General features: G+C 36.1%; 1 protein-coding gene and 1 pseudogene across 4 annotated transcripts in view; both read left to right on the top strand.

Moving 5' to 3' along the window:
- Positions 1–27,163, top strand: part of GRID2 (glutamate ionotropic receptor delta type subunit 2) — a 1,534,703-nt gene that overhangs the window by 860,290 nt on the left and 647,250 nt on the right. The gene's annotated exons all lie outside the window — the stretch shown is intronic.
- Positions 9,559–9,671, top strand: LOC123937636 (annotated as a pseudogene).

Raw genomic sequence — 27,163 nt, 5'->3', positions numbered from 1 at the left:
ATATAAAAATGTAAGTACATGCAGAGAAAATAAAATGTGTAACTGTTTAAAGCCTTGGGGCTTATTTTGGGTTTTAAAATTCTAAATAATGAAATTTGGCTTATAAATGTTACCAATGGAGCCAGTCGATATTTGGCAAACTCATGTTTAACCCTTCTCAAGTTTCAGTGGGGAATCAACATTTCGCAGTTTGCTCATCTTTGGCAGATGGTTATAGCAAAACTCCAGCCAGAGTTTATTTGTCCCTTAACTCCTGGGAGGAAAAAAAAAAAAAGAGCTAAATGCAAAATAAAATAAACCTTTGAATTATTTTAGAATTTTTATAGGCATTATGATGATTACTATGCAGAATGATGCCTTGACCTTGGGAAATTTGCATTTTACATTAAGCAAAGTGCCAATTTATACTATCGCTGTTTGAGGTGACATAAATATACCACAGGCACCTAGCCCTTTATGCCCAGAAGGAACCCTAAGAACCCATCTCTCAATATCATTCATGCAAGTGAAAAATAACATCAAACTGAAGTAGTGAAGCAAGTAAATAAAGGGTATTTCATGATAGAAGCAAACAGTATATGACTGTACAGATGAGGCTGGACTATAGTTTGAGATGACAGAAAGACATGCAATTTAAGCTATCTTGCTCTGTTTTGTGTATTATTTAATAATGAATACATTACACTTGAAACAAATGAATTCATCTCTGTGAGAGACAGAGAGTATCCTGGGAATGTTCCAAGTATACCTTACTTAATAACATTTTATCATGAAACCCAAACATGTGGGACCACTGAAGAGTTACTACATTTTATATTTACCTACATTGAGTAGCAGCTTAAAAGCCAAATGACAAATTTAATATAATTAGAAGAAAAAGAAGTACTATTTCTGAAACTATTTGCCTGTTTTGTAATTCACATGAAGTTGAGCTTTTTGATATTGAACATAAGAGTTTAACAATAATTTCTTCTTAATTTAGTATCTGAAATTTCATTTCTGTGCCACATTTATATCATAATTCCCACACTCAAGATTATGGCTAGATGCAACATTATTATCAAAAATAATCATGTACAGATCATCAACTAAATTGAGGAATAGGTAGGGTGAACTTAAATCTGGTAAAACATTAACAGTAGTAGCCATGAAGATTTGCTGGATAGGTTTGGTAGGAAGGAATGAAAGGCAACCATGAAGGGTAGTTATTATAATATCCCTTTTTAAGAAAGAACAGTCTAAGTTGAGAAAGTTCAGGTCACTAACACAAAAATCACACAACTAATAGGATGAATAGCCACTTCATATCTGACTAAATATACATATATAGACTGTATATATATACATATATATACAGTATATATATACATATATATGTATTTATATACATATATATATACACACACACACACATATATATATACATATATAAACCCCCCCCACACACACACACTCCTGGTTTGTTTCTGATACCATTCTTATCACTGAGGATACTATAGTAGTGAAGTAAAGAGATGACTTTATCCTTTCATTTAATTTATTTTCTAATGAGTGAAAGGAAGTAAACATGCTAATAAATTATTTTGATATTCATAAGTGCTATAGTGAAATGAAATAATGGGGAAATTCTTTCCATGGAAGCAATATGCTTTTGTACCCAAATAAGTACAATATCCTACAAAGTTTCTTATTGTTGTTAACGACACTTCATGGAGTTAGACCCATGCAATTGATGGGCACTATAATCAGACTTCCTGGGTTATACATACATTTTCTGCATGACCTTGAGCCTGTGTGAACCTGAATTCTGCCCCCTGACCCAGCGAAATGGAATCGATATGCATACTTACCAAAATTTTTAAATTGTTACCAGATTAAAGAATAAAATTTATGTAAAACTTAAAATAGTTTCTAATACCTCATGAAAACTTAAATATGTGCTCCTCTTGTGCTTTTATCTATTTTTACTTGTGACTATTATTAACCATGATTCAAAATACTGTTAAGCTATAATTGTTGTTGATGTTGGTGAACTCTTAGTATACAGTGTCATAAACACAAGGTAAAGTAGGGAGGGTTTCAGTACTTCTAGGAATATCCCAAGTGAATCTAGTCAAACGTTCTCTCTGAATATGATATGTTTGAACTTCCATGGACAACACTTTTATAGATCTTAGGTTCTGTCTTGTTTGCTCTTCTCTAAATCCCTTATTGATATATGTGCCCTTCATGCTCTATTACATATGTTTACTGCTTCTAATTGAACCACCTTCTTCAAATCCCTAAGTGGCTACGTTATAGTATATACAGCCAAAAGAGCTAACACCTCAATTTATCTCTCATAGCCTAATCTAAATGCTACTCTGACTTCTTATTGTCAAACTGACTCATGAAACTTCAGATGCTATTCTAACTACTCCCCCCAGTTATTTTATATATATATGCACTAAGTTACTGAAGCCAGATAACTGGGAGTTGCCTTCCTCTCTCACACTTCATGTGACACCCCCCCCCCCCCGCCATTCTCCCAGTTTTCTTTTTCTCTCTCTATGTCCCCATTGCCACCAGCCTCATTAAGGAATCTGTTTAACTCTCAGTTTCTCTTGCCTGGCTTATTACTTCAGGTTACTAACTGTACTCACTTCTCTTAAAACTCTTTCCTAAGTGATGCCCAAGTAATCTTTCTAAAATTCAAGGACTATATCACAGCTTTAATTGAAAAATTTGAATAGTTCTTTATTATCTTTAGGATAGTCTCCTTATAGGTGAAACAAATCCTTTCTACCTTTATCTCCTGCCATTGTCTCTTATTTACTCAATATTTCTTATATTGCCCTGAGAAGTTCTTTTCTCTCTTATTCACCCTTCAAGATTCAAGTTGTGTAAATCAGGGTTCCAACCAGAAAGAGAATTCTCACTCAAATTACTCAAGGGTCTTACAGTGGGTCTATTTGGAAAAGTCTAGGCACAATGCGGGTAACACAAAAATAATGCAATATTCAGAGCTAATAAAGGAGCAAGAGATATTATAATCCCAGGCCTAATGTGGTAAAGGGAGAGAGTATTTATCTGAACCTGGAAGGAAAGGGAGTTATGAACAGAAAGCTGACTGGAGAGGCCAGTGGCTGTAGAACAGAGCAACTTGCAGGGAGAGAGGCAGGAGCACAGATACACTGGATATATTCTTCTTCTTTCCTCAGACCCAGCACCAGGCCTCCCTTTTGGTGGTACCTTCTGGAAATTAGAGATTTGGGAGCCATTCACATGGTTCACATAATCTGCCAGGTCAAGAAGATAGAGGGGAATAGGCGGAGGTAGATCTGAGAAGCCAAATGGAAGATCCCTGAAACAAAGCCTTTCCAGATTTTTTCCACATTAACATTTGCATTTGTTCTTCATGTCCCCCAGGTCACACAAGGCAATGTGGAAGACCCAGATGGGCTCTGTGCACTGTACACAAAATAAGTTTGCATCACAGCTGAGGAAGCCACATTTAGGTGACCCAAATCTTTTTTAATAGGTGGTAAGAAAACATGCTTTCCACCTCAGAGGGAGACATTATCTTTATTATATTGACAATAAACAAATTTGCCCTTGGCTCTGGAGGCAGACATTTTCTCTATCTTCCAAGGCTTTTTGCTATAAAAACAATCTTGCAAAGATAGTTTGAAACAAAAGGACAGTCAGTGCCTTGCTCATAAGATATGCAAAAATGCAAGCAACCCATGGAGAATTTTCTCTGACAGTATGGTATTCAATTTCAACTTTTTCATTTTATCCAAGGAGATCTAATTCCCTTTGATTGTATTTAAACTAAAAGCAGATATGCATTTGAACTCTAAGTGAAATAAATTCATGCTAATACTGGTTGAATCAATCTTATATATTTTTTATTCTTTGTGAGATTGCATTAGAGAATAAAAATTTCCTGATTAAAAAATGTATTAAAATCACTGGTTTAGAACAGGACACAAGGGCAAGCCACTTAGATGAATTTATTCTTCATTACAACTGCAGATTTTACTCTTAATTGCCACATCCCTGTTGATTATTTCATAAATATACCAGGGTTTTCACAAAAATCAAAACATTCTAGTGACAGTTCTAGTTCTGAATGTGTTCTTTGATGCAGCTTATGTTAGCATCTTGGTAACATAAGGCATGGAATAGAAGACATTGACTGCACATATGAAGTGGAATTATTTTTTTTAAACAAAGATTTCTACCATGTTTCATGTGCATGTAAACTCTAGTTTACTAGTTTGAATTTTGATAAAGATGACAATTTGGTATAACGTTTATTGCATTATGCTTTAAAGTGATCTGTCTAATTTATGAATTTGTTAAATATATATATATATATATATCATTAAGCTCTATTACTTTATGAATTAGTTTTCATTTTTAGAAGACTTGAAGCCAGTCTGGAAACTTTCTAAGAGTGATTATGCCTTCTTTGATTGCTCTAGGAGAAATCTAGGAGACTTAAGAAGATTATTCTAATATCTGAATACAACTGGTTATCTCTGAGGGGGATATAGGAATACCTTTTTTTAAATTTTGTCTACATTTTATTTGCATTGCATATGAGCTATGCTCTGAATATAAGTAATTTTGTTTGAAGTAATTGTCTAGGAAGGTTTTTTTTTCTTTTAAAGAATATTACAAATTTCTGGGGCACCTGGGTGGCTCAGTGGGTTAAAGTCTCTGCCTTCGGCTCAGGTCATGATCCCAGAATCCTGGGATGGAGCCCCACATTGGGCTCTCTGCTCAGCAGGGAGCCTGCTTCCTCCTCTCTCTCTCTCTGCCTGCCTCTCTGCCTGCTTGTGATCTCTGTCTGTCAAATAAATAAATAAAATCTTTAAAAAAAAAGAATATTACAAATTTCTGAGCTACTCAGTTGTACATTTGAGGAATTTAATTATGAACAACTAAAGACAAACATAATCATGTAATATATTTCCTCTAAGGCAATATTAGCATGTGTCTGAATCACCAGAAAAGTTTGGCAAAGCATAGATTCCTCAGCCCCACTCTAGAGTGTCTGAGTCAGTCATACCAGAGAATTTGTATTGCCAGGAGATACTCACTGCTGTCTAGGGACCATACTTTGAGAAACACTGCTCTAAGGAAAAAGTACTCAAATGATGGAAATGAACATGATGAAGATGAGGTAATGCACACTACATGTTGTTCTGGTGCTTGACAATCTGCTGAATTCTTTGCATACATAAACATATCCTATCTCAGGAGTCTTTATCTTTAATGACAAAACTGAAGCTAAAAGAGGTTAACTAAATTTCCCAAGATCACAATATTGAAAAGTGCAAGCACTAGTCCTCATTCTAAGGCTTTCTGACTTCATCTTCTTTCACTCTTTGTTTCACAAAGAGTAGAAATCATACGTACAGAAGAGAAAGAAATTGTCACACAGGAGGGGAAGTAACTGCACAGTCCATGAAGACCTTTGCTCTAAAAAACAAATGGAAGAGATGCATTGTATTTCCTGAGAGCCCAGTGTATGTAACCTGAGGTTTCTAGTAAGAGGCGATGAGTTTCCTGTGTAGGAATTAGCACTTGGAATTTAACTCCTGTAACAAGTCAGAGACTGTTCAAAGTCATGTACAGCCCAGAAGCAACCTGCAAATGACAAGGCAGAAGACAAACACCAAACCAGGTCAAAGCAGGATTTCTTCATAGTTTTCATATTTAAAAATAAATGGTTTCTGTTACTGTGAGTAAATAACAATATTTCTTCATCAAAATACTGGAGACCGAAATGGCATACTCTCTGTGCTTTGTGCCCAATAAAAGTCTAAGATGATGTATTTGCCAGAGTACCCATAAAAAGCATCATTAATCATCTGGTTCCAGTGACAAGGGCAAAGACAAAGTACCAGGAGGAGATGGGAACTTGGTGGATAAGCCTTACAGCCTGAACCACAGGCCACAACAAAAATATCAGAGTCTGTCCTGCCTTTACCTTTACTGACCATACTTTTGTCACTGAACACACCAATCTTGTTTCTCACTTACAGATATTGCAATATCTGTCTCCTCATCCCAGGATGCTTTTTATCCTGATTTCCGCAAAGCTCTTTCCTTCTTGCCAGGTTCAATTTCAAATGTCACAGCCTCCAGGAGACTCATCCCTCATCAGCCACACCCCATAGCACTTCGTCATCATATGTTGTAGCTTATATTTTAGTTATTTGTTAATTATCATTTGAACAGTTTCTAGCACATATTTGGTTTTAAATAATTACTATTTCCTTTCAATAAATGAATGAAAGAAATTTTTTAAAAAAAGGAATATATGGAAATTGCTGTACTTGGACTCCGAATTATCAGTCATTGGATTTTCACACCTTAAATCTGCATTGGGTTCCTAGGCAGGCAGCCCTTTACACACACTTTCCCTTTATGGTTTTCTGACTATAGTGATGATGACCTCATGTAATGTAGTCTGTAATCTTAGTCTCTTTTTACTCCCTCACCCTCATCTTTTCTCTCAGTGCTCTAGATACACAAAGAAATATATACATATGCATATGTATTACATATGTATATATATACGTTACATATAACATATATACATATGTGTATATATGTTATATGTAACGTATATACATATAGAATACATATACATATGTATATATTTCTTTGTATATCTAGAGCACTGAGCACTATATATTCTTTGTGTATCTGTACACACACACACACATCTTGGAAACTGCAGTTTCCCATTTCAAATTTGATCAATTTCTAAAATTAAATTTGAATCACTTGAAAGATTATTCATTCAGCTTCAGAAGTAGTATGAATTATGTAGGAGGCCCCAGAATAAATAGTTTAATTCTGTCTTCCCTCTTTCAGGAAAGCCCCTTAAAAACCCAATTGCATGTTTATATTTCTATAATCAATTGCAAACTGATTTTATTCATAAAGTCATATTTAAACTAATAGTGACATAGAACGTTAAGTCTGGTAATATGTTTGGATTTTCATTAGCTGTAGAATTTAAATCAAGGGATTTGGAAATAAAGTGAAGAGGACAATTCAATTTTGATAAAAATGGAGTCAGTGATGAAAGCAACATACTGTAAGCTCTAATGTAAACCCAGTCTTTGAAAAATCACATGCCTCATACTTGGGGATGCTCTGAAGAGTGAAAGCTTTTCATGTGTGATCTTCTTAAAACAGAATTTATGTTCAAATTGTATAGGTCCTTATGCTCAAAGAGCAGTAATGCATCCCAAGAGGCTTTCTAGATTTTTGGAGTGTGTGTGTGTGTGTGTGTGTGTGTGAGAGAGAGAGAGAGAGAGAGAGAAAGAGAGACAGACACACAGACAGAGAAAGAGGTTGAGAGAAATACCAAGAAAAGAATCATTGCACACAACTAAGATGATATCTTTCAAAAAAAGTTTGTTACAGATTTGTAAATATTATTCTTTAACTTTACCATACAAATAGAATGTTTTGTCTACCTTGGTTAGCTATCATGATTTTTTATTGCTATGAAGTAAGGATAATAATAATGTTTCATCTGACTTTTAACTCACTTATTCATTTACTATTAAAAACATTTATTGAATACTTACTATATGCTAGTCACGCTTCTGGATGTTAGGAATACAGTAAAACATTTAGTGTCCTAACTCTTAAGTAATTTTCTAAAGTGAAAAGAAGAGCAACTGATTATTGGATGCAGAGTCACTGAAAATATAATGAGATTGAATATAAATGTATCCCGTGAAGATCTATGCCTTATTTCTTCAGAATAGCATTTTATTATAATGAAATTTGATGGTTTTCAAGAAATTTAAGAAAATCAAGTAGATTTCTTTTGGTAATTTTGAAAAGCAGTCTTAGGCTGCTGTTCGGAAGAACAGAACTATGAAAAAAAAAGTTACTGGAGTTTGTGTGCTTAATTGAAACCTATAGGTATCACCGGTGTGACAGGAAATGAAATGTGTCACCTTCATATGGAAATGTATTGTTAGGAACATACTTTTTATTTTCAGGAAAAAAATAATCTAAGAGTGAGTTGTAGACATAATGCCTACCATTCTAGAAAAATGACTAAAGGCTAAAAATGGTTATATAAAGTGTAAGAAAGCCTTCTTCAGATGTAAGGAATATATACATTCTGAAAGATTACCTGTGGAGTAATTTATGCTCGTCAAATATTTTTTCTTCTACCTACATGATACTTGACACTTTCTATGAGAAAAATTTGTACCCAGATCAAATAAAATCTCAGAGCAATCCTTTTAATGTCAGACTTTTGGAAAGAAAATGTAATTCCTTTTTCAAGTTGGTACTCATGGAAAAAAACAGAAAGAGTGAAGCTAGAAAAGCAAGACACAATGCTGATCACTTCTTGAGGTGCTGCTGCTAGGACTTGTGGGGAGAGAAAAGAGGACATTAAGACTGTGAGCTTCATGCTGTGAGCCATTAGCTGACTGCTCCAGGCTCTGCTACCAACAGCGGGCAGAAGGGGAGGTGGCCTGGATGTACGGAGGAAAGAGAAAAGGCAGATTTATTGTCTTCTCTATAGGATCTTATTTCTATTCTACTCTACTGGTCTTTTATAAGACATGAATTAAGTTTCTTAACCCGTTGCTATTTGTATTTTTTGCAATCTGAAAGAAAATACAAAGATATTTATATTTTGACCTGAAAATTATTTAAAAACTTTTTTTTTCCCTTTTTATTTATTTATTTTTTTTTCAGCGTAACAGTATTCATTCTTTTTGCACAACACCCAGTGCTCCATGCAAAACGTGCCCTCCCCATCACCCACCACCTGTTCCCCCAACCTCCCACCCCTGACCCTTCAAAACCCTCAGGTTGTTTTTCAGAGTCCATAGTCTCTTATGGTTTGCCTCCCCTCCCCAATGTCCATAGCCCGCTCCCCCTCTCCCAATCCCACCTCCCCCCAGCAACCCCCAGTTTGTTTTGTGAGATTAAGAGTCATTTATGGTTTGTCTCCCTCCCAATCCATCTTGTTTCATTTATTCTTCTCCTATCCCCCTACCCCCCCATGTTGCTTCTCCATGTCCTCATATCAGGGAGATCATATGATAGTTGTCTTTCTCCGATTGACTTATTTCACTAAGCATGATACGCTCTAGTTCCATCCACGTCGTCGCAAATGGCAAGATTTCATTTCTTTTGATGGCTGCATAGTATTCCATTGTGTATATATACCACATCTTCTTGATCCATTCATCTGTTGATGGACATCTAGGTTCTTTCCATAGTCTGGCTATTGTAGACATTGCTGCTATAAACATTCGGGTATACGTGCCCCTTCGGATCACTATGTTTGTATCTTTAGGGTAAATACCCAGTAGTGCAATTGCTGGGTCATAGGGTAGTTCTATTTTCAACATTTTGAGGAACCTCCATGCTGTTTTCCAGAGTGGTTGGACCAGCTTGCATTCCCACCAACAGTGGAGGAGGGTTCCCCTTTCTCCACATCCTCTCCAGCATCTGTCATTTCCTGACTTGTTAATTTTAGCCATTCTGACTGGTGTGAGGTGATATCTCATTGTGGTTTCTCGGCCTTTTGGCTAAGATCAAGTGTAGTATCTGTTCTTATCAGTTTAAAAAACTTTTAAATAATGTTTATGGCTTTATAATTATTAATTTTCAGTATAGCTTCCTAAAGACAAAGTCCTAGGAACAGGATTTCTCTAAAGAGTGATTTTTATGAGTTAAGTTCACTAATGTAGGTGTTTCTGACACTTAGATAATGCCTGGCACATGGTGAGAGCTAACAGATACTGTCGTCTGGCTGAGTGTTGTTCATACGGAAGGATAGAAGCCATCATACACAGCATATCACGCAGAGTACAAAATGAGGAGTGTAATTTCTCAGTGCCTAGGTGCTTGACTCATACAGACCACAGTTTAAAACCCAGCTCTGACGTGTCATGTGACTCTGAATAAGTGCATTGACTTCTCTAATGTTTTCCCTATTGCAAAATAGAAATACTACTTCTACCAACTTCACAAATTGTGCATAAAACAATGGCATTCCATTAAGTCCTCAGTATGTGTCTCATGTATCAGTATCAAGTGTTTGAGTGACATAACATGCATACATGGAAAAGAAAATAAATAAATAATGAAAGAAGAGATTTTACAGGAAGGAAACTGCTTTACATAATATAATTTACAAACCTAAGTCTCCTTTATATATTTTATAAAAGTAAATTCTTCACTCAACTATAGATTATTAATTATTTTCAGATTTGGTATATTCACTGAAGTATGGCTTTAAGTGACAGTTGTTTAAAGTGTACTAAGACGCATTACTTTTAGTGTATTTAGTGAGCTAATGGGGACCTAAATGGGCTAGTTTCATTGTAAATATCTGTACTTATAAGTAACATTGCATATGATGCCAATTTAGTGCTAGAATGTAAGCTCTACAGGGCCGGGATTTCTATCACTAGTTGCCTACTTTTTAGAATACATCCTAAAGGGGCGCATGGATGGCTCAGTGGGTTCAAGCCTCTGCCTTCGGCTCAGGTCATGATCCCAGGGTCCTGGGATCGAGTTCCGTATCGGGCTCTCTGCAGCGGGGAGCCTGCTTCCCTTCCTCTCTCTCTCTCTCTGCCTGCCTCTCTGCCTACTTGTGATCTCTGTCAAATAAATGAAAAATCTTTAAAAAAAAAAAAGAATACATCCTAAATATGGTCAATGTGTAATAAATATTTTTTTACTAAAACAATGAGTGTGGCAGCGTTATATGTATTTAGATTGTTTGCAAGAATTTTGACACTACTAGTATAAATCAACTTCATGTACTCCCATGGAAAAGGAAAGTTCTGTTTCTGTTGTTTGGCACCATGCATTTATGTCTCAGTAAGAATTAGAGGAAGTAGTTGTTCTTTTCACTGCCTCATTCCCTTGGCTGCCAATTCTAACAGTCCTGAGGAAACAATGCCACAAGCTTGTGGATCCTCATACCACGTCCTGTGTGACATTCCTGCACCACAGAGGAATATGCACACTGTACTTATGCAAAGCTTTTGGATCAACAATGTGCATAAAATTCAAAATCTTCATTCCCTCCCATAGGTACAAAACAGCCACAGGGGAACCTAGGATATCAAAGCATCTACATATCCTCTTACAAGTAACAATCTGGATGTTCAGCTCAGAGAAGAGCTTTTATGGCCATAATAGTGCTCAGATATTGAAATCCTGTCAGGAGAAATATCAGGTATATGAATTTGCATTGCTACAGAGGACAGAACTAGGGTGATAGGTAAAATTTCCAAAGAAGCATTTTTTTCATTCAATACCAGAAAAAATTTTTTAAGAGCTAGAGATGCCCCAAACTGAACAACCTACCCAGTTACTTAATGTGCTACTTAATTCTTTGTGTGGAAGTTTTCAGCGAGAGACTAGTTGCACATATTCAGTTGTTGTGGAGTGTTCTGAGTGGAAAAGTGAAGGAGATGATTTAGGATTACATTCTTTAAAAGGGATGTAGTGTCTGGCCATAGTATCAAACCACTTCAACCTATACATTATGTCTATTATATGTTAGTGGGGTTATAGACATTTACACATCACACTTGAAAACACAGAGAGGAGGCATTAATTTTATATATTATATATATATATATATTTAAAGTAATATATATATATTTTTTTTTATTTAAAATAATCTTCTTAGCAAAGGCCCAGCAGGTAAGATGGGAGTAGGAAAAAGACAGGGCATACTTACATATCTCTTTAAATTTCCCACTAGAAATGCTTCTGGTTGAAATAGTCTCTTTCCTTAGCAATACCACAACCACTTCAAACTCCTCAGAAAGGCACCACATAAAGTTGTGGTCATTCTCAAATTCCTTGGCAGTCAGAGAGAGCTGAGGGGCCAATGTCTGGCTGCTCTCCAAGCAGAGACCACAGAGATGCAACTGATGTCCCATCTGGCTTTTTTTCCTAGTGTTTGTCTTGTGAATCCTCCGAAGATTGGGATCTTTTGACCTTATATGGGAAGTCCCTGCCAATGGTGGGCCTTTGGCTTTCTCAGAAGCTTTGTGGCTATTCTGAGACATAGAGAAACTGCCAAACCCTGAACATCACCCACAGAACATGGCCAGAAGCACTGCTTTGGGCTCAATTATCTCTGCCTTCTGTGCCACCACCACTTCCTTGATACAGAAGAGGTTGGTGTAGAGCTTGTCCCAGAGGCTTGAATTTGAGGTCTACTATGTCTGGAAAGTGTGTCCTGAGGATCTGAAAATACCACGTGCTAATATAGATGTTTCTGTCACCTTTCTAAACTTTTCCAACTTTTTTAGCCTCACGGTTCCACCTCAGGAGGAGAAATATGGAAACTTTGATACCAGCTCCTACAATGGTCTCAACCTTACCAGTAACCAGGGTAGAAACTGGGCACCGGGTTCTTATTGTGACACTCTGTGATCAAGTCAGTCAGGTTCTTGGTAAAGATATCAAAAATTTTATTAAATAATATCCCCAAAATATTATAACCTATACCTATGAACTATGAATAGAACAGGAGATTAGAACAAGTGTGATATAAACACAATTAATTTCATAATCTGAGTCATATGAAATATACTGCTCTTAAAAAGATAGGGAACATCTGACTTTTTTTTTTTTTTTTAATACTTGTGAAAACCACCTTTGTATTTTGAAACCAACAATGCCAGGGGATAATATTAGTTCAGGAGAAAGAAGACCTTTCCTATCTTAAAATGTTATTTTAATCCAATGATTATATTAAATTGACTTGTTTTATGTGCCTTGATGCACAGTAAATAAAACTATGTGTTTTTAAGCTCTAAAACTCTTGATTTAATTTTGATAAAGCATGCATCAGATTTTTAATAGATGTGAGTCAGCCTCAGTGTAAACAGACTTCATAAAGGATGCAAGGGGTTTAATTTATTTTGGAGTGCTCTAGTTTCACTTGGTAAAATCTACAGATGAATACTAATCTCCAAAGTGTGAAAGGAACAATAGTTCAAGGAATAGTACAAAGGACTTTAAAAAAGCAATTTAATTCTCTTTGTTTCAACATATAGATTTGGAATGAAAATACACTCAATATAACAAAATAATTATGTCCTCACAGTTTAATCTGAAACCTTAAGATGGTATCTTTAAACTTCAACATTTTGCTCTTGGACTATCTAGTTCCTTGTTTGCCATTTTTAAAGTAGATTTTCATCAGGTTTGATATTTTACTTTGTGAGCTAGAATGGAAAAATAAGCCAGAAAAAGGTAGCTCATTTTAAAAATCATTTGGAGATGATAAGCAAAGGTGGTTGTTTACCCTTGATTTAAAAAGATGAAGACAAAAAGTACAGAATTGCCTTTCTAAGAAAAGCATGGGATAAAACAGACTTGAGATATAATTTCACAAGAAATGAAAGAGGGGCAGAATATTTATAATTACCAAAGCTTAATTGAACAGGTGGATATATACTGGTTGGCATGTGGGCTCATTGTGTATTTCAAGTTTGCTAAACTGTTTATTGCTGCCTCAGAAGCCTAAGTGTAAAGGCAAATAGTGTTCAATACTAACTCTCCATGATAGTAACCGACTGAGAATTCACTTTGTGTGGCTTTTTCTGGTAGATGAAGTGCTGCCTCAAAATTAACAATTGCAAAAAGACCTAATCAGATGTGTGACTTATAGTTTAGAAAATATCTTAGAAGTGTCAGAGAAAGAAAAGAGATGATTTATGACCAAGGAGTAAATGGCTCAAGGGTGTTGGGCAGTTGTAAAATACAACTCTGAAGGTATAGTTGTAAACACCCAGATGAAAATAGACAAACAGGATGAAAGGAACCAACCCATTTTTCACTGGAGCAAGTTTGCTGGCTCAGGCAATCTCACAACATTATGTGAAGTCTTTTGATACCTCCTGGCTGTGAGAATGAACTGTGGGCCTACAACATATTTTTACCAACAGATAAAGAACCCACACAGCCTGTTCCAAGCTTATCACCTTGTGTGGAAGTTTCTTTCCCTGCTTCAGATCCAGGGTGTACTCCTTTGTTCTGCATAAGCAAGTGTGTCAGTGGCTCTCAGACACACTAGGGAGGCTGATCTTGCCCTCTCTTTTCTCTGTGAGTAAAAGTGTTGTTCTCTGCAGTGCTCTGACCGCATTATATTTTCCCAGGTGACTCCAGTACCAAGGTGCAATAGAAAGGAGGTGTTTGGACTTCTGATCCTGGTGGTTGACACAGTGATGATCTATGCTGTCCTCCGTGTAGTGGGAGTCCTCTCCAGAGACAGAGAGCTAGTGCATGCATGGTGCTCTGCTTTACAAAGGCCTAGAATGTTATTTTGTCCTGAATCTGTTCTGTTGAATGTTTGTTATCAATAATTTTGACAAGGAAAGCCAAAATATGAAATTAGGAAATAGGGCCTGAAAATGACTGAATATGCTTCAAATAGTAATCAATATCTAATTTCTTAAGATAGATCATGATAAAATACTCAAAAGGAATAGAGGTAAAATTAACAAAAATAAATATAAAATTCTGGCCTCCTGATTCCTACAGCATAATGTACTAGGTAATTAGAGTGAACTTCCACTTAACAAAAAAAAAAACAAAAACTAAGCTAAAACTGGCGTATAAATTTTTGAAAATATCTTCATAAATGCTTTCATGAGCTGGCAAAAACACCCAGGCCAAAATCAGTCTGGCTTTCCTTTTGAGGGCATTTGAGAAACCAGGTAAACCTGAACATTGGTTTTTGTAGTCTTCTAGTACTCAGGGGACAGGGGGCAAAGCCCAGGGCCTGCTCTTCCTTCCAGAGAAGTGACAGAGCCTACTTTTATGCTTGCCAGTTTCATTTCGTTTTCCTAAGCACAATAGAGGACAATACTTTCCCACCTCTCTTGAGTTACGTAAAGGTCATAAAATGGAACTCCGATCAGTGTGATATGGGTGAAAGTGTCACATGCACCTGGTAGGTCAAGTTGGAACAAGTTTCTTCTCCTTTCAGTGGGCATTGTGGTCATGTGTGGAAGATGGCACAGCCCCAGTTGAGCAAGAAACTGGATCACTGACTCAAAGCACAGGAGAAAGGCACCCAAGAGAGTTGTGACTCTCCTTAATATGTCCTTAAATATCTATGTTTTTAGATTTCTCATTTTTCATGTGAAATCATTGAGATTCATGTCTCCTAAGATTTTGCTAGACCTAAAGTTTTCTGATATTTTTCTGAAAACATTATGAACTATTCAAAGACAGGAAGGCTATTTTGTGTCATATTAATGTGTGTGCTATCTTCTATGACATCTGGTATAAAACAGGCCCTTGGTATATTTTGAATGAATGAGTGAACAAATGATTCAAAAGCTACTTTTCCCTGCAAAAATGTCCTCTGCAGGAACTATCCCTGCTTTTAGTCACAACTCTCTTCCTTTAATGTCACCAACTTGATAAGGCACAAGTTTTTTGTTGGAAAATAATCACTGAGCAAATTCACAATCAGGAATTATAACACAAACTCTACAGCTTGACTGATACTCATTTGCTATGCACCAGCATTGTTTTCACAAGGTGTCAAAATATTGAAAATTTCCCATAATATTTCATAAATACCTGCAGCTTTAAACCTCCCAGTATCCCCACCCCTACAACTTAGCGATCATATTTCCTGGGCTTTACAGGTTCCTAAAATTTCTTCTTCCTCATTTCACATCATTCCTTGATACCTGTGTGGTCTCAGCGAATGGCCTCATGATCCATCTTTTAGAATAAACTTAAAGTCACGCATTCAACACCAACTCCTTTTCACTCTTACTTTTTTCAACTCCACTAAATTCTCTCAATTCTATGTCTTAAAATTTCTTGAATTGATTCTGTTTTCATTCCCACTGCTACACTTAGGTTGGTCCAGCCATTCTGAACTATATAAAATTCCAAACATGCTCTCTTTTCTCCTACTTGTGCATATTCTGTATCTCTACAAAAATGCATTTATCAGCCCTGACACTCTCTTCTGTCTTGCAGATGCTAACTGTTTCTCCCCTTCTATGAATTTGTCCTGACTCCTGCTTCCCTCTGGAGAGAGTCACGTGATACAACATCTTTATTATTGTACTCAACACATTTTCCTGTAATGGATTCTGAACCAAGCTGAAATATCCCAGACTTTCAGGCAGTTTATCAAGAAGTCTTACCACAAGATAGTGAAACAGAGCTATTTGCTAACAGTTTACTCAGGGATTCTAATAACCCAGGAAGATGACATAAGAATTTAGCAGGAAAAATAATAGCTGGAAAAGCACAGGAGAGGTGTGTGCAAATAATGAAGAAAGGAGGGTTAATTAAGTTTAAAATTAAGAAATTTAAGTAGCTTCATGTGGCTGAAGCATAGGCTGCAAAGGAGAAAGGCAAGTTATAAGCATGGAGAAAAACAGAGGCTTCTGTTGAAGACACTTGTGAGAAAAAATTATAGTAATGGATTTTGAAAGTGGTGAGAAAATATCAAAATGTTTTATTTACGGGGAAGTTATATGATCCAGTTTGCCTTCTAGAAATGTTACCCAAGAAGTATAGTGTTTGGATAAGACGGAAGAGCATAATAATAAAAGCAAAGAACAAGGGACAGGGGAATGGTGAGACAGGTGAATAGGATTAAGGGGTACAAACTCTTAGTTTAACTTTTTTTTTTTAAGTGAAAAACAATGCAGATCAAAGAGATGGTTATGTCTTCATACATCATGGGGGATAGTTAGGAGACAGTATTAAGAGAACATGGTGTTTGATTGGATGTGAAAAGTGAAATAGAGGAAGTTCCCACAGGTCTGAGGTTCTGTCTTGGACAACTGCATGTAGCAGAGCTACAGAATAACATGGGGAAAACAGAGAAGGCTATTTTGATGAGGCTGAGGGGGGGTGGGGGTGGTTTTAATTGAGATCTAATAATTTTAAGGAGTATATAAAGGCTGTAAGGGGAGATGTCCCGAACATAGATGAACATAGGAACTTGGAGCATAGGAGAGTCTTCTGGTTTGTGTAGATGGATCTGAAACTCAGCCCATCTGTGGTTGCTAAAGCAACACTCTCTACCTTTGCCTCACTGACAAGAAAAGGAAATTTAATGAAGAGGAAAGGAACTGGAGTCCCCCTACCTATTCTTTGCATTTCATGTCATAGTTTTCAGCACAAATAGTTGACTAACAGAGGGAAGTAGCTCACTTACGAAGAGATATGATTGGGTTCCTCAGTCAATCCTGTTTCTTAGAATGCTTTCTATCTGTGCTTGAAGCAAATTCTGGTGCAAATGGAAAGCCTCTCCGGGCTGTCGGTGCTGCTGCATATCCAGCCGTAAATTTAAATACACTTAACCTTGCACTCACTTTGAGACTCACTGAGCTCAAGGAGCATTAAAGAAAGCATGGGACTTCTCTGAGTGTGGCTTTTCATGCGTGGTTACACAGCTGTACATCCACGAAGTCGGGCCTGCGTGTAATCTCTTACCACAGGGCTTCTTCTTATAACACAATGCCTCAGCTTGGAGGTTGTTTGGCTAACCAATGTTTACTGTTTGGAAAAAATGATAATAATTATAAAGATACATGATGATTGCCTGGGGAAAAAGTCACCTCTCTTACTTGTTTCTTCAGTTGTGGACTTAGTATTATCGTTGGCCATAAAGAAAACTCCATGTGAAACAGTGAGTGTAAAACAGTCAGCTTCTGTTACACGCCTTTATCATCTACCAATTATTTCCTTTAACATGACATCAAAGGATGCCCGTTTTGTTTTTGCTTTGTTTTTCACCTTTGATTCACCTTCTGTGAGTCATGTTTCTCCTGTAGGCTTTTCTGCCACTAGAAGGGAAATAATTTGTGTTCTGCTGCGATTCATTATGCAGGGGCCAGGGAGAGATAGAGAATAATGTATGTTTGTGTAGAGATGAAGGAGCAAGTGTTCCTTCATGAGAAGTTTTATCATTTTAGATTTACCCTTGATATGTGCCTGTCTGTACCTGGATTTTAAAAAAAATAGATGACGCCTCCAACAGTACCATTATCTAAGTCTGTATTTGCTTCTGTCGTTGTCACGTAATAGTTTTTCATTTACTGGGATGCTGAAGAAAGAGAGAGGAGAAGGTTGAATCAATTTATTAGGGCCAGATGCACATGTGACTTTTATAAATCTCTCAGAATTACTAATGCACCATCTTACCATTGCAGAGAATACACTTCCATATATAAATTGTATTTGCATTTTTGTAATTCTGAATTTTTACTCCCTTGTTAAATAATGATTTTTAAAAACAAAAATCCTCTATGAATATAACCATCTACCCTGTAGCTGCTCTGAAGCTGCAGTTTAGCAAAGCAAATGTTTTTCCCCCAACCATCCTTGGCAGAATGCAGGGAAATGGGTATTTTATAAAAATTTCTTACTCTGTGTCTTAGATTAAACATAAGTGTTGTGTAAAATGGATGAAGAGGTTAAATCATCAGATTTAACAACCAACAGATGACTTGAAAACAATGTGCTATGAATTAAAATTAAGAATTGAATACAAGTGAGCACTGAGTAATGTATAGAATTGAGTCATTATATTCTGTACTTGAAAGTGATATATCAATCTATGTTAATTGTACTTTAATTAAAAAAGACTATGGACTCTGAAAAACAACCCGAGGGTTTTGAAGGGTCAGGGGTGGGAGGTTGGGGGAACAGGTGGTGGGTGATGGGGAGGGCACGTTTTGCATGGAGCACTGGGTGTTGTGCAAAAAGAATGAATACTGTTACGCTGAAAAAATTAATAAAAAGGGAAAAAAAAAAAAAAGAATTTAATATGAGCAATTTTAAAACTCAGTAGTGAATGATAGCTCAATACATATGTCTTTGAACAATATCATTAGATATTTTCCTTTTCTAATCTCTAGTTAGACACAAAGACTAATTTTTTAATATTATAATTTTTTCATTTTGTATATTAATGCATTATAATTAATATATATATGAGTATGAAAGTACACACACATATCACATAGACATACACAGACACACTCACATTTTTAATAACCCTCCTAGAAATGTTATATTAAAACAGATGTGAACATTCCAAACAATAATTCCAAATTTCTTTCATTCTAAGACTTTTTTCTTTTACCACAAGCCTTTGTCAGTTTTTTCTGTAACATTTTCTTTAGAAAAACAGATAAATAGAAACAAAAATTTTTTTTAAAGATTTTATTTATTTGACAGAGAGAGACACACAGAGAGAGAGGGAACACTAGTAGGGGGAGTGGGAGAGGGAGAAGCAGACTCCCCACTGAGCGGGGAGCCCGATGTAGGGCTCGATCCCAGGACCCTGAGATCATGACTTGAGCTGAAGGCAGACGCTTAACCGACTGAGCCACCCAGGCACCCCGAAACAAAAACTTTTAATCAGAATAATTTTCTCTGAAATTAGAATACATTTAGGTATCCATATATTTAAGGTAGTATATTTCCTTGAAAAATTTTTATTAGATTAATAGTATGCCTTATAAGAAATGGTTCCTTAAAATTGAAGGAATACAATAATAGCTAACACACCAACGTGAGTGTATATGATCCAGGCATTGTGTGTGACATACTTTACAAAAATGATCTCATTTGATTTTCAGATACTATGAGGTAGAGTTATTTTTAGTACCACTTCAGTTGTGAGAAAACAGACACCCAGGGGTGTGCAAGAATGGTGGCAGTAAGTTGAACTTAGACATCATTCTATCCTTCAAGACTAACTTCAAATGTTATATTCAAAAACCACTCTTCAGTTTTGCTTTGATAAAAAGACAGATTGACCATTATTTTTTTCCTGAGAGAATTGTACTATGTAATTACTTGGTAATAATATTTTAACGATACCATCGGTTTGTGGGTATTTTTTTCTCCCTCTAGTGGCTGAGTCCATGTCTACACAAAATCACTCCCGGCAAGCTGTGCTTCGTTCCCAAGCATTTGTTTGGTCACCACCTACACAGTGGAGAAGAATGAAATGGCTTGAGGAAATAGATGATTGCACTTGAGCTAAAGAATCAATAAGGCTCCCTCTGTAAGATTATTGACTAGGAGGCTCATCTGAGCCCATAACTTTACTTCTAGCCAATGTTTCAAGGAATGCTAGATGCAGGACTATCTACAGAACCTACTGATTCTTATAAGCACTGAGGAAACCTACGTAGGATTATTCTATTACAGTTGATTGAGTATTTTCAAACCCTCTGGTCATTTTCATTCTATTATATATATGATACTCTTTCATCATGCCTTTACTGTCTCTACGGCTTTTGGAAAAAAAATTCAGTACGAACAATCTGCCCTTTCCCTGTGCACCTTAATTTATCTTAATTATCTATCTAATAGCAGGTTCATATAGTAAAGCAAAGATTATTAAAACAGAAGAGACTGAGCCAGTTTAAGATTTTGAGACTGTTTTTTTTTAATTCCATGTTCGTGTGTTTGTTTTTTATCCTAAGTACTTAAAAAGAGAGATAAGAATTTTTCACATTTGTAGTTTTTTGTTTTGATTTGTTTTCATGACTACCTGGGGATTAAGCTCTTAGCACAGACATCTTTTATTTGGAATTGTCAGTACAAATAACCAGGTGCACTTGATGAAACGGAATTTTGAGTTACAAAGACAAGATGATATGGGGTTGGGGAGGTGGATAGTAATGGTACAAAAATAAGCAGAATTAGTTCTATTGTTATTTTAAACATTATAGTGATTTGAATAAAATAGTGAATTGCTAGAGCCATTTTATTAAAAGTCAAAGAATTGTATAATGTGATATTCTCAATGTCCTAGAAGGCAGTTACATCTCAGTTGTTACTCCAGTCAATAGAATGTGCTTGAACATAATTACTCAGCAAAGAATGAGAATAGAATTTGTTTTCTGTAGCCAAGATGATATATAGATAATCTTTGGCACATATTGCCAAAGTTAAACGCTGCCAGATAAGACCCATATTGTTGTTCCACCAGGGAAAACTGTGATCATTACTCTTCAGGTTGACATGTAAGAAAACAACAATTATGATAAAAGGCATAACTGTTAAACTTAAAAATGTATTCAATAATTAACATTAATAAGGGACATTACTGAATACTTAAGACGACATTAAGTTTGAAAACCCCAAGCGAGCAAAAAAAAAAAAGAAAATTCTTTTAGTGGTTTTAAGTCTCAAAAAAAAAAAAAAAGAAACTTTACTTCAAAAAGACTACTATAATTTTGTTGGCATTCCCTTTAGCAGCCTGAATCCAATTTCTCTGAATGATGGCAATTCTAGAAAATTGTGTTGTCAACGAAATTAGTATTCTGTGACCTCCGACTCCCGCTTTACCCTTGTCTTTTTGGCAAGGTCTACTCACCTCTCCTCCAGAAATCCACAGCTCTCAGAAAGATTTCAGAGCAGTTTCTTTAGGAAAGGCTCATTCTCCTGTCTCCAGTTATGATATTAAACAGCTCACTTTAATAGAATAAAACATCACAGGCTTATTCTGGATCCTGTAGGGATCTCTTCTCTAACAGAAGCCCTTATTAATAAACCATGTGTTTTTAAGTTAATGAACATTAGTATGGGCGGTGGACCAGTGGCAGCAGCCTCACCTAGGAACTAGCTAGAAACGCATGTTCTTGAGCTCCAACTCAATCTAGTCAACCTCCATCTGCATTTTGACAAGATCCTCAGGTGATTCCTGTACACATTAGTTGGAGAAAAACTGTGGAGCTACAGCAAAATGGTAACGTTCTGATTCGTGGCCAAAGAAAATCCCTCAGCTGCAAAAATATCTCAGTCTAAAAAAAGGATTCATGTGGTGGTATGAGGCTCCATGATGGAACAACCTGCAGGGGAAATATTTGGGGGCTCTTTTGGGAACGATAACACTAGCATATTGAATAGGAATAATCTTCTTCAGTCTTTGACAAAAATCCCTCTTTAGTTTACTGGGAAAAGTTTGCATGGCAATGCAAATTTTAAAAAAGATTAAAAGAAGTCTACAACCCTTTTGCAATTGAGAGAGAGAGAAAGAGAGAGGAAGATGAGAAACATTTTTTTTTTTTTAAGCATTAACAGAACTTTTGGCTTCTTACAAATCGTACAATATAGATATGGCCTTGCCTTTAACTTCTGAAGTTAAAGCAGAAACCTAATTTTCCAACCTTGAATCATTTCTTTGACCTTTTCTGAATTTCTTCACATCCTTCATCATTACTGGACTTCAGAATTGAGCATAGTTCTCTACTTTCTTAGGGAAAGCTTTCATCAATATTTGTCATAATAAGGGGCGCCTGGGTGGCTCAGTGGGTTAAAGCCTCTGCCTTCTGCTCAGGTCATGATCCCAGGGTCCTGGAATGGAGCCCTGCATCGGGCTCTCTGCTGGACAGGAAGCCTGCTTCCTCCTCTCTCTCTCTCTCTCTCTGCCTGCTTGTGATCTCTGTCTGTCAAATGAATAAATAAAATCTTAAAAAAAAATATTTGTCGGGGCACCTGGGTGGCTCAGTGGATTAGGCCGCTGCCTTCGGCTCAGGTCATGATCTCAGGGTCCTGGGATCGAGCCCCGCATCGGGCTCTCTGCTCCGCAGGGAGCCTGCTTCCTCCTCTCTCTCTGCCTGCCTCTCTGCCTACTTGTGATCTCTCTCTCTGTCAATTAAATAAATAAAATCTTAAAAAAAAAAAATTTGTCATAATAAAAGAAATTTGAGCTCCTAATTACCACATCTTTTTTATACTTTATTTTTTAATATAACAGTGTCCTAAATAGCTACACTTAGGTGTTTACAGGTTTAACAAGCTTGCCAGGTTATTATGATTCATGTGGCCCTTGGACTACGCTTTGAAAGAGTGACTGATCACTAGATTCATCCTTAAGACTTTTGGAGTGAAGCAAAAATATGTAAACCGTGGTAACTTTGTCACCTTATAAGTTTGCCTTATAAGTTTTATTCACTTGTAGCAATATGCCCCTACTTTGTGAAATTTTAGAAAGGTATATTATGACATTTTAAGGTTGAAAATGTTTTAACTCTTCATCAATATTTTCCTTCAAGTATTTCTGGTTTATACCCATAATTATTTATGTAAATAATTTAGATTTAATATACATATACAATATATTAAATCTGCCTTAATTTTAATTTTTAAGATATTTCAGTTTTTATTTTGATTATGACAGCAATTTGATCAACTGCTAATATATTCTGGAAGAATAATCTTGCTAACATTTCTTGGGGGGAATTATAATACTATTAAGTTTTCTTTGGAACAGACCTATTGGGGTTTTTCTCATGATGACCATGTTATGAACCACATAATAGAAAACTTCCCATTTCAGGTAAGCCCTCTCTTTTTGTTTTTGTTTTGTTTTGTTCTTTTGGTAGTCTTATTTTTCTTTCTTTTTTTTTTTTAAAGATTTTATTTATTTATTTGACAGACAGAGATCACAAGTAGGCAGAGAGGCAGGCAGAGAGAGAGAGGAGGAAGCAGGCTCCCTGCCGAGCAGAGAGCACGATGCGGGGCTCAATTCCAGGACGCTGGGATCATGACCTGAGCCAAAGGCAGAGGCTTTAACCCACTGAGCCACCCAGGCGCAGTTGACACATAGTGGTATGATAGTTTCAGATGTACCACTTAGTGATTTGACAAGTTTATGCATTATGCATGTTCCCAAGTGTATTTACCATCTATCCCATTTTATTATAATTATGGTATCATTGACTGTCTTCCTTATGCTGTGCTTTTTATTCCTATGACTTATTCATTTTATAACTAGAAGCCCCCATCTCCCACTCCCCATTACCCATTTTGCCCAACCCTCCACTCCCCTACTCCTCCAGCAACAATCACTTTGTTCTCTATAGGTTTGGTTCTTTTTTTGTTTATTCATTTTCTAAAGATTTCACTTATAACTGGAATCATATAATATTTGCCTTTCTCTGTCTGAATTACTCCAGTTAGCATAATGCCCTCTAGGCCCATTCATGTTGTCATGAATGGCAGGATTTCATCCTTCTTTATAGCTGCACATTATTCCATTGTGTACATGTATCTGTGTGTGTGCATGTGAGCATATGTGTGTGTACACAGCACATCTTCCTTATTCACTCTTTTGTGATGGACACTTAGAACGCTTCCACATCTTGTCTTGGCCATTGTAAATAATGCTGCAATAAACATAGAGGTGCATATAGCTTTATGAATTAGTGTTTTCATTTTCTTTGGGTAAATACCCAGTAGTGGATATTTGATCTTATGGTATTCATATTTTTAATATTTTGAGGAATCTCCATATTATTTTCCACAGTGGCTGTACAAATATGCATTCCTATCAACAGTGCCCAAGGGTTTCTTTTCCTCCACATCCCCACATTTCTTATCATTTTGATTTTAGCTCCTTCCTAAATGATGTGAGGTGATAGCTCATTATGGTTTTGATTTGCATTTCCCCAGTGATTAGTGATGTTGAGCATATTTTCATGGGTCTTTTGGCTATCTGGATGTTTTCTTTGGAAAATGTATATTCAGGTTATCTCCCCATTTTTTAATTGGACTGTTTTTGTTGTTGTTTTTAGTGTTGAGTTGTATAAGTTCTTTATATGTTTTGGATATTAATCTTTTATTGGATTTATAATTTGCAAATATCTTCTGCCATTCAGTAGATTGTTTTTTGGTTTTGTTAATAGTTTCCTAAAATAAGTCCTACTTATTTTTTGTTGATTTAAAAAATTTGATCTCTAAAGACTCCAGAATGCAAACAACAAAATGACAAAAACTTGGGTAGACTGATACGGTAAAAACTTTATCAGAATTGCAAAGTAACCATTTAACCATAAATAAACACTGAATAAAAAGACAGTGTTCCATGAGATTTTATTTATTTACATATATTTATTTTGGAAGTATTGTTTAAGGAAATCAGTAACAACTTCAGTTCCTTTTTTGGTGACTTAGAAGCTCCTTTAAAATACAATAAACATGCCAGCTTACCAAGTAGTAGTTTCTTCATCTTGTGGAGGTTTAAATGAGGACAGCATATGTTAGAAGAATAGAAATCCTATGCTTTAGCTCATGAACTCCTTCCTTGTGTTTTCTTTAAATGGTCATGTGTATTTGTATATCCCTTTTAACTTAATTTTATTTTCTGTAATAATATTGCCTGTAGATTTAGAGACCCATGATTTATCATTGTGCAGCTGGACTGATGAATGCATTTTACTGTGAATCATCAACTTTGTATCATTTTTGTTCATTACACACAAACCTTGCCTTTAGAATTCCTTAAAGTGTTAAAATTCCCTGTCTGGAAAAGCCTGCACTACAAAGAGTGATGACTTTACGAATAATTAGGAAGAAGCAAGAATTTGGAAGGAAGTATGAGGAGTTCCATCTTCATTGTGGTCAGATAAGAAAGCTGATGGAACATCCAACAGGCAATATGAGACAACTCAAGTCACAATATTGAATGCTGTGCAAAGTTTAAATGAAGAGAAAAGAGAAGGGCTGGGATTCATTCACATTGGCCCACATGGGGATAAAACCACTTATTGCCTTCTCCAGAACATAAGAGTTTAAGTAACTCTTTTTTGAAGCTGGTGCTTTTTATTCCATAAATTCACTTTAAAATATATCTGGGGAGAAAAAATTCTCCCACAAAATATGCTATTTTTGAAAAATATATATTCTTTTCACCTCTATGTTGCAACTAATATCTTAGAACCAACTTTAACACTTTTTATTTTTTTTAAAAGAGTTTATTTCCTTATTTGACAGAGAGATAGAGAGCACAAGTAGGCAGAGTGGCAGGCAGAGCGAGAGAGAGAGACAGGCTCTCCTCCAAGCAGGGAACCCAGTGTGGGACTCCATCTCAGGACCCTGGGATCATGACCTGAGCTGAAGACAGTGGCTTAACTGGCTGAGCCACCCAGGTGCCCACATTAACACTTTTTAATCAAGATGTATTATCTAAAGTCATACACAGAATATATGTTAATATATAAGCCCTATATAAAATGGAGTGTGACTCCATTTTCTCTATTAAATTATCTTTTACATATAGTCATCTAAAAATTTGCTGGAAGCATATAGGCCAAAATGTCAACAGTGGTTATCTCAAGGTAGTAAAATTATGAAAGCCTTTTTAAATTTGTATTTTTTGCAAATTATTTTTTGTTTAAAATAATTTAATAAAGAAAAATTCAACAGAAGATATTTTTAAAAAGAGAAATAGAAAGAAAAATTCAACAGAAGATTTTTTTTTAAGATTTTATTTATTTGGCAGAGATCACTCGTAGGCAGAGAGGCAGACAGAGAGAGAGAGAAAGGGAAGCAGGCTCCCCGCTGAGCAGAGAGCCCGATGCGGGGGCTAGATTCCAGGACCCTGAGATCATGACCTGAGCTGAAGGCAGAGGCTTTAACCCACTGAGCCACCCAGGCGCCCCTCAACAGAAGATATTTTCAAAAAGAGAAATAGATGCAACTCAAAATAAATATTTTTTATGTTAGTTCATCAAGAAGGAAATGGGTTTTGTTCCCTGTGCCTGGCATATAGTAGGGCCTCAATATATTCTGGCTAAATGAGAGATGAATGAGAGGTGAAAAACCAAGCCCAAAACAAGGAACGTAATTTTAAAAAGAAAGTAACTGAGGAAAACAATTAGGTAATATGGACGGCTCAACAGAAATTATAGAGAGGCAGCATAACTCTAAGGGTATGATATTTGGACAAAGATAACCCTACCACGATTCTGCTCCCCATGAGAGTGAAGACAAGAGCAAATCGAATAGGTTAAAGTGACAAAGAATTGCAGCATTGGGAGTGGCGTGAGGAACATCTTTTTGCTTTATTACAAGACAAATTAAACGCAGAATATAGCAAGTCTTATTCTTGGGAATATTTTTTTTTTTAATACAGCTGAGATACTCATAAAATATGCAGGTTTTTTTTTAAATTTAGGAACAAAACTGGGAGCTTTAAAAATTTATGCTTCTCTAGTTTTGCCCTTCCTAAATTAGTCAAGAAATAAAGTTAGAGAGAAGTCATATTTTATTATACCCCTTGTTGACTTTAATAATGTCAAAGGATTGTCAGAGAAAAAAAGAAAATAGTGATTATCCTTGATTGAGGAAT

The sequence above is a fragment of the Meles meles genome, chromosome 2, assembly GCF_922984935.1.
Source record: "Meles meles chromosome 2, mMelMel3.1 paternal haplotype, whole genome shotgun sequence".
Taxonomy (NCBI): Eukaryota; Metazoa; Chordata; class Mammalia; order Carnivora; family Mustelidae; genus Meles; species Meles meles.
The sequence above is the reverse complement of the archived record's forward strand: the minus strand, read 5'-3'. Positions and strand labels throughout refer to the sequence as shown.